Source organism: Nannospalax galili, unplaced genomic scaffold, assembly GCF_000622305.1.
Source record: "Nannospalax galili isolate Female #2095 unplaced genomic scaffold, S.galili_v1.0 scaffold957, whole genome shotgun sequence".
NCBI lineage: Eukaryota > Metazoa > Chordata > Mammalia > Rodentia > Spalacidae > Nannospalax > Nannospalax galili.
In genome coordinates this window covers 1,544,873-1,552,612 of record NW_008340047.1, presented here as the reverse complement: position 1 = coordinate 1,552,612, position 7,740 = coordinate 1,544,873, and the positions used below count along the sequence as shown (strand labels likewise).

General features: G+C 44.2%; 1 pseudogene; it reads right to left on the bottom strand.

The window, feature by feature from the left end:
* Positions 1-4,379: 4,379 nt before the first annotated feature.
* LOC103735605 lies at positions 4,380-5,170 on the bottom strand (annotated as a pseudogene).
* Positions 5,171-7,740: the final 2,570 nt, after the last annotated feature.

Genomic DNA, 7,740 nt, shown 5'->3' with positions numbered 1-7,740 from the left:
TACACAAAGCCTTTGGTTGGATCCCCAGCATTGCATAAATGGGATATGGTAGTACATGCCTACAATCCCAGCAGTTAGAGAGGCAAGAGGATCAGAAGTTCAAGGTTATCCTTGGCTATCTATCAAATTGGAGACCAGCTTGGGCTACATGAGACCTTATAGCAAAAGAAAAATTCAACTGCCTGATTTAGCTGTGGTCATCCTGCAGGATTGCAAAGATTCTGAGCATCTTGAATGTTGAAGCAGGATTGATTTGGCTTGCTGGGCATTTGCTGCCACCTGGTGCTTATTTCTCTTCATTGCAAGCTGTGGGAAATAGTTCTGTCAATAATTACTGCATCCCAAAGTGGAAGATAGTGACAGGTGTACAGATAGGCCCTTGGGAAAGAACTTTGGAGCTATGGGCATCTGCTCCATGTCTCCTACCCCTAGGACCTCTAGAGATCAGGATGTAGTTACAGTTCATGACTTTGAGGATATTTTTCAGAATTTCCCAGCACACTTGAAGATGATTCAACACATTCAGGATGCCTCAAATTGGAAATCTTATATTAAAGCAGGGTTTTGTTTGTTTGGTTGGTTAGTAGTTGGCTTTTGCCTTTATTTTAAATAGGTTTCCCAGTAACCCCCAATGGTCTGGAGCTCATTATATAGACCAGAATGGCCTCAATCTCACAGAGATCTGCCTGCCTGTGCATCCGAAGTGCTAGGATTAAAGGTGTATGATAGCGTGCCAAGCACCACCTTTTGCCTTAAAATTTTTTATTTATTAGTTTTATTTTATGTGTATGAGTGTATTGTCTGCATGTATGTAAGTGCACCCATGTCATAAAATGCCCATGGAAGTCAAAAGAGGGCATTGGATTCCCCTGGAACTGGAGTTACAGACAGCTGTTAACCACCATGTGGGTACTGGAAACAGAACCCGGTTTCTGTAAGAGCAGCCAGTGCTCTTAACTGCTGAGCCTTCTCTCCAGCCCAGATTTTGCCTTTTTTGAGGCAGGGTCTTTCTCTGTAGCCCAGGCTGGCCTCAAATGCCTGGCCTAACTTTCTATATTCTTTTTGGTACTTTGACTACTTTTCCTAATGGCAGGCATCAGGGAAAGGATTTTAAGAAATTATTTATTATAGCTAGGCATGGTGGCACATGCCTTTAATCCCAGCACTTGGGAGGCAGAGGTAGGTGGATCTCTGTGAGTTCGAGGCCAGCCTGGTCTACCTCGTGAGTTTCAGGACAGCTGGAGCTACAGGGAGACCCTATTTCCAAAAAGACCAAAAAATTATTTATTGTTCTGTGTCTGTGTAGGGGGGAACATGTGCCATAGAGCACTTGAAGAGGTCAGAGGACAACTTTGTGGAATAATTCTCTCCATCTACCTTTACAAGGGTTTGGGGGATCGAACCCAGGTAACCAGGATTTCACAGCAAACACCTTTACCTGCTGAGCCATCTCATCAGCCTGATTTTTTTTTTAATGGAAAAATTCTTACTACAGATATCAACTGGCAAGTTATAGACATAAGAAATAAGTAAGACAGCACAAACTTACAAATTAAAAATCTCTCATACACACATAGTAGGGATATTATTCAAAGGAGACCATTTAAAAGCCATGGTACAGTTGTAGCCAAAACTGATTTACAAATATGGTAAATATGTTCCTTCTTTTTGAGTTAGCATGTGAAACAATATAATAATTTATCTTGGTTTCTCAGGCCCAGGGACAATCTGACCTATATTCACTTGACTTGTTACCTTAAAATCATATTCAAGCAAAGAGGAAGCAAGGACAATTAGAAAGTAGCTACACTGAACTTCACAGTCATGCTGGAACATTGACAGTGATGGTTGCTGTGGCTCCAGAGAGACAAGGAGTCGTTCCCTACTGGCTCTGAGTTCTGTGCCTGGGCTCTAGACCAGTTCCTACCACTTGGTGGGCAGGTCCCTTGGAACTGATGGCTTACTTCATCTCTGTACTCAGAACAGTGCCAGGCACACAGTGGGTGCACTGTAAACAAAGATACATGAGAACAAGCATTGGTGGTGAAAGCTTGGGGAGCCTGGAGGGAGGAGGGATGTCAGGAGACCCCTGAGTAGAGAGGGAAGCATGTACTCTTTTTATTTTATTTTATATTTATTTACTTAATTTTCAGTACTGGAGACTGGACCCAGGGCCTCACACATGCTAGGCAAGCCTGAACCACTGAAGTACAGCCTCAATTCTATTAGATCAAAAAAGGGTGACAGGGGTTGGGATCGCTGAGAAAGAAGACTCTGGCAAAGCGAGAGTTTACTTCTGGGTTGGTGGGGCTGGGTCTCAACTTCCGGAGTTGAGTGAAACCAGCAGCCTAATGGCTACAGGGGGTAGCTTATAAAGCGAAAGAATGCAGAAAAGGAATATTTTTCTGCTGTTTGGGGCTGTTTGGGGGCTGTTCAGGGAGGGTGTGGAGTCTGTACCTGGTGAGACTTATCAAGGAAAACACCTACTGTAAAACATGTTTTCTACAATTACAGGGTTCCAGGAACCCATTGCAGCTAAGGGCTTGGGAAACCTGTTTGTCAGCCTGTGGACAGGTCACCGATTCCCGGAACTGCTTTTGTCAGCTTGCAGGTGGCTAGGAGTTGGCTGACTCAGTTCCTCTTAGGAGCCTTATGATTTCTGAGTCTGGGGTTGCCTGAACCTATCAAATTGTTTATTAATTTTCAAATTTTGAGACAAGGGCTTACTAAATTGCCCAGGGTAACTTGAGCTCACTCTGTAGCCCAGGAAGGCCTTGAACTTGTGCTTAGCCTGCCTTGCCCTCCTGAGTAGCTGAGATGGCAGGCCTATGCCACCAGCCCTGGCTTCTTCTCTTATGAAGGACTCATAACAACATAAATTCCAGCAATGATTATTGAAACCCGGCTGGGGTGTGTAGGGGCGTGGTGGGGTGCCAGGAGCGCAGTTCATGAAGGGTTCATCAAGGATGGTTGACTGCCAAGTACAGGGCAAGGATCCCTACACTACATTCATATGGACCACTGTGGTCTGAGCCAACCATGTGGGCTTAGAGACATCAAGAAGGTAGTGATGTCTGTGGAGCAGGAGAGGGGATCAGGAAACCTTGCCTTGAGGGGGCCTGGAAAAATGGACTCTGTGTAACAGGAGGGTGAGATAAAAATGGACTCCGTGTAACAGGAGGGTGAGAGGGACTCCCTTGCCTTTTTTTTTTTCAATCCTTTTTGAGACAGGGTCTCCCTGTAGCCTCAGCTGGCCTGGAACTCACTATTCAGACCAGGCTGGCCTTGAACCCACAGAGATCTACCTGCTTCTGCCTCCGGGGTGCTGAGATCAAAGGCATGCCCACCACACCCAGCTTCATTCTTCAAAATTTTTTAAAATTATTTTTATTAGTTGGGTGTGGTGGCACACGCCTTTAATCCCAGCATCTGGGAGGCAGAGGCAAGCAGATCTCTGTGAGTTCCAGGCCAGCTGGGGCTACAGGTAGACCCTGTCTCTAAATAAATAAATAATAAATAAATTTTTATTTTATGTGTATGAGTGTTTTGCCTGCATGTATATAAGGGACCATGTGTATGCAATGCCCACAGAAACCAGAAGAGGGCATTAAATCTCCTATAAGTGAAGTTACAGATGATTGTGAACCCCATTGGGTGCTGGGAACTGAACCTGGATCCTCTGGAAGAATAGCAATGCTTTAACCACTGAGCCATCTCTCCAGGCACCACCACCATCCGCCTTTTATTTTTAGATTGCTATGTTGCTTAATCCCCTAGCACACCTGTCTCAAAAAGACCAAACTAATTAAATTAATTAATTATAAATAAAATAAAGTATTTTTATACCTGTAGTAAACTATGAAATTTGCCAAGAATAGAGGTACTCTGGTTACTGATCAGCAGTGTGAATATAAATGCAATCCTTAGAGCAACAAAATATGACACAAAGTTTCTCAATAAAAATAGCCACTGTGGGGGCTGGAGAGATGGCTCAGTGGTTAAGAGCCTGACTGCTCTTGCAGAGGACCCGGGTTTGATTTCCAGCACCCACATGGCTGCTACAAACCATCCTTAACTCCATTTCCAGGGGAATCCAAAGACCTTGTCTGACCTCCATGGCATTGCACGACACAGGTGCATTCGCATACATGCAGGCAATACACTCATACACATAAAAATGATAAATGTTTAAAAAAATAGCCACTACCTTAAAGGTTTTTGTTTTTTTTTTGTAGCTCCAGCTGGCCTGGAACTCACTATTGTAGACCAGGCTACCTTTGAACTCACAGAGATCTGCTTGCCCCTGCCTCCTGAGTGCTGGGATTAAAGGCATGTGCCACCATGCCCAGCCAAAGGTCTTATTCTATAGACTCATCATTTTCAAATCATAGTGCAAGGAACTTGTATAATTTACCAATTTTGTTTTCTACTATGTGCCTTCAAGATACTTTACTAAAAACAAGCACCTGACAGAACAGAATGATATCTGTAGAATGTAAATTGGAGTTTGGAGTGACAGTGCTAAGGTTGACTGTTACAGACTATTAAACTCTTTGTATAGTAAGTGGTTACATCTTAAATATATAACTCATTGGTCCAATAACATAAAAATAGAGAACAGCATCTGTAAATTTATCTCAATGTTCAGGGATAAAATGGTTAACCATTCTTCCTTCAGATAATCTTGCAGGCAAGTCCTTGTTTACACTGTATCTCATGGCCATTAAGCATTGGCATTTTCCCAAGCTGCTTCATGAAGAGGATGCTGAAGGCCATCACTAAGCAGCATACCGCAACATAAGGACTCCAATTCTGGCACACTTCCAAAATATTCCCAATAATCCAGTTTTATTCCTGTCCAGGAGGCTGGGTGCCAAGGAACGGATATAAGCACATGTTCATATAAGCAGCAAGATTACAGTCAACAGACTCTGAAAATTGAAAATGGCAGGCATGGAGGACTGGTGTTTGGTCCACCCACATCACCCTTCTGGGCCTGGGCAGAAGAGGCATGCATGCCGCCTGACCGTCTTGTTTTTTAACACAGTGTCTCTCACCTGCTTCAGGCTTGCCCATTAAACTAGGTTGGCTGAAGAGCTTCCATGGTCTACCGATTCTTGATTCCCCAATGCTGGGATTATTACCCCGTCACTTTACTGATTAAACTGTCTCCCCCAACCCCTGTTCTTGTTTGTTTTACGTGATGAGTTGAACACTAATTAAGATACCTGGCAGCTATTCCTGTGAGGGAAGAGAGAAAATTAACTTGCCATTCTTTGTGAATGGATTCTGTTTTATTCTATTTGTGATGTTCTTAGAAAATAACACAAACCGGGTAATTTACAGATAATAGGGATTTATTTATCCTGGTTCAGGAGGCGGGAAGTCCAGGGTCAAGATGCTGGCAGGTGCAATGTCTAGTGAAGGCCAGTCTGCTTCAAGATGGTACCTTGAATGCTTCCTCCTGAAAAAGATAGGTCTCTGAAAAGGGTGCTAATTAACACTGATGAGACCAGAGCCCTCAGGGCCTAGTCACCTCCTAAAACCACATACTTTAACATACCCCCCCTACACTAATTAGGGGATTAAGCATCAGTGTCAATTTTGGAGTAGGTACAAGCATGCAAACCAGAGGAGATGCTAACTGAAAAAGTTCAAAACCAAACCAAAGCTAAAACAAGACACCAGTTCATTTCTGAGAAACTTACCCTATCACATCCTATTTGTTTTGTTAGAGACAGCATTTCCTGTAGCTCAGGCTGACCTCCAACTACATAGCCAAGGATGACCTTGAACTCCTGATCTTCCTACCTCCACCTCCTTTAGAGCTGGGATTACTGAGCGCTCCATCACACCACTTCCTTATTTGGAAAGAGCTTAGGAATTTGAAGTGTTGGAGATCAATCCAGGACTAGCATTTGCTAAACAAATGCTCTATTCTGTCCAAGTTTAGGAATCAAAAATATTCTACAGTTCTTAGAGGGTTTTTGTTTGTTTTGGGGGTTTTAGGGTGGGGTGGTGCGACAGGGTCTCACTATATATACCAGGCTGGCCTCAAACTCACAGAGATCTATCTGCCTACCTCTATCTACCCTGTGCTTGATTAAAGGCATGTATCACCACATCTAGCCTTTTTAAAAATTATTTTTACATTTTTTTATTCCACTTTGATGATGATGATGATGATGATGCTCTCTCTCTCTGTGTGTGTGTGTGTGTGTGTGTGTGTGTGTGTAAGTGCAGGTATATGTGACAACTTTGACAACTTTCAGGAGTCAGTTCTCCCCTACCTGGGATTCCAGGGATTGAATTTAGGTTTTCAGGCTTGCGCAGCAAGTGCTTTCACCCACTGAGCCATTCACCATTCCCCGCTGGAGTTTCCCAGACATGCCCCTGTGCTTTCTATGAGGTCTTATTGCATCCCACTTGGTGGATTGAACAAGCACTGCAGACTCCATGTCACTGGTAGATGGATCTGAGGGTCAGAGGGCAAATATGGGCTCACAGCCTCAGGCAACTGATCCTTAACTTTTTGTCTGGGGTATCATGTAGAAGTCTGGGGACCACAGTGGCATAGGGAGGCCTGGGAATGTTGCTCAGCAGGGCTGGAGGTTCCTCACACCCAGTGGGGTGGCCCAGGGCTGAAAGTAGGGCAAGACAAGAGAGATTCCCAGGACCCAACACCTAAGGGGGTAAGGGCTTGCCCTACACTTGCACAGCCCCAAGAGTGAACACCACTGAAATGTTAGACCCCTTGGTGGGTCTCTGCAGGCCCTAGTTTCTGCTGTGGCGTATACTTCTCTACTCTGTAAACAGTAGCTCCTCATTCCTAATATTAGTTGTGTTGTTTTGCTTTTGTGGTACTCAGAATTAATCCTTGTCCATGCTAGTTAAGTACTCGTCCTCTAAGCTACTCAGCCTTTGGGCTTCTGAAACCCGTAGGGTCTCACTGTGCAGCTAAGTCTGGTGTCGAACTAGTGGCAAACTTTTTGCCTCCACCACCTGAGTGCTGGAATTACAAGTGTAAACCACCATGCACGCTTTCTCTCCTCCCCCCCTTCTTTCTCCATCCTCCCCCCTCCTTTCCCTCCTTCCCCCTCCTTCCCTCCCCTCCTCTCCCCTCCCCTTTCCAATATTAGCTCAGTTAAGGAATTTACCTGGTGAAAAGACCCTAGACTGAGGCATTTAGCCAGCCTGGGTTCAAGTCTTTTCCTGTTTCTTAGCTGTATGATCTGCTGAACTTCTTTGCTTCCTTTGAAACATGGGGTACTCTGAGAAGTTGTTGGAAGGACTAAAATAAACACCACTAATAAGGCGTGTGGCATTCAGGACTTCCTTCTCCTTAATGTTCTCTTTATTATAATGAGATTCTTCAGTGTTCCTTTCTCGGTAGCAAGACATACTGTTAATTCAACATATGCTAATTTCCTATCTGGTTGTGAAGTGTGGTGCTAAGATTGTTTAGTAGATAAAGGAACCCCACAGTATTCTCTGTGAAAAATAACTTTGGAGGCTCAAGTGCTCATGCACAGGGCTTAATGAATGGAAGTCAGGGAGCAATTTACCCTTCTTGCCAAATAGATGAATAGTTTCTGCATGTGTCACTATTTTGTCAGCAGGTGCATTAACCCAGTGGGCCTGCCCAGGCAATGCCCCAGCACAGGAGGCACGCCTGGGTTTCTCCAATGTATTATGTTTTTTCCTTGATTGGATACACTTAGCACATGCTTCTTCTATGCA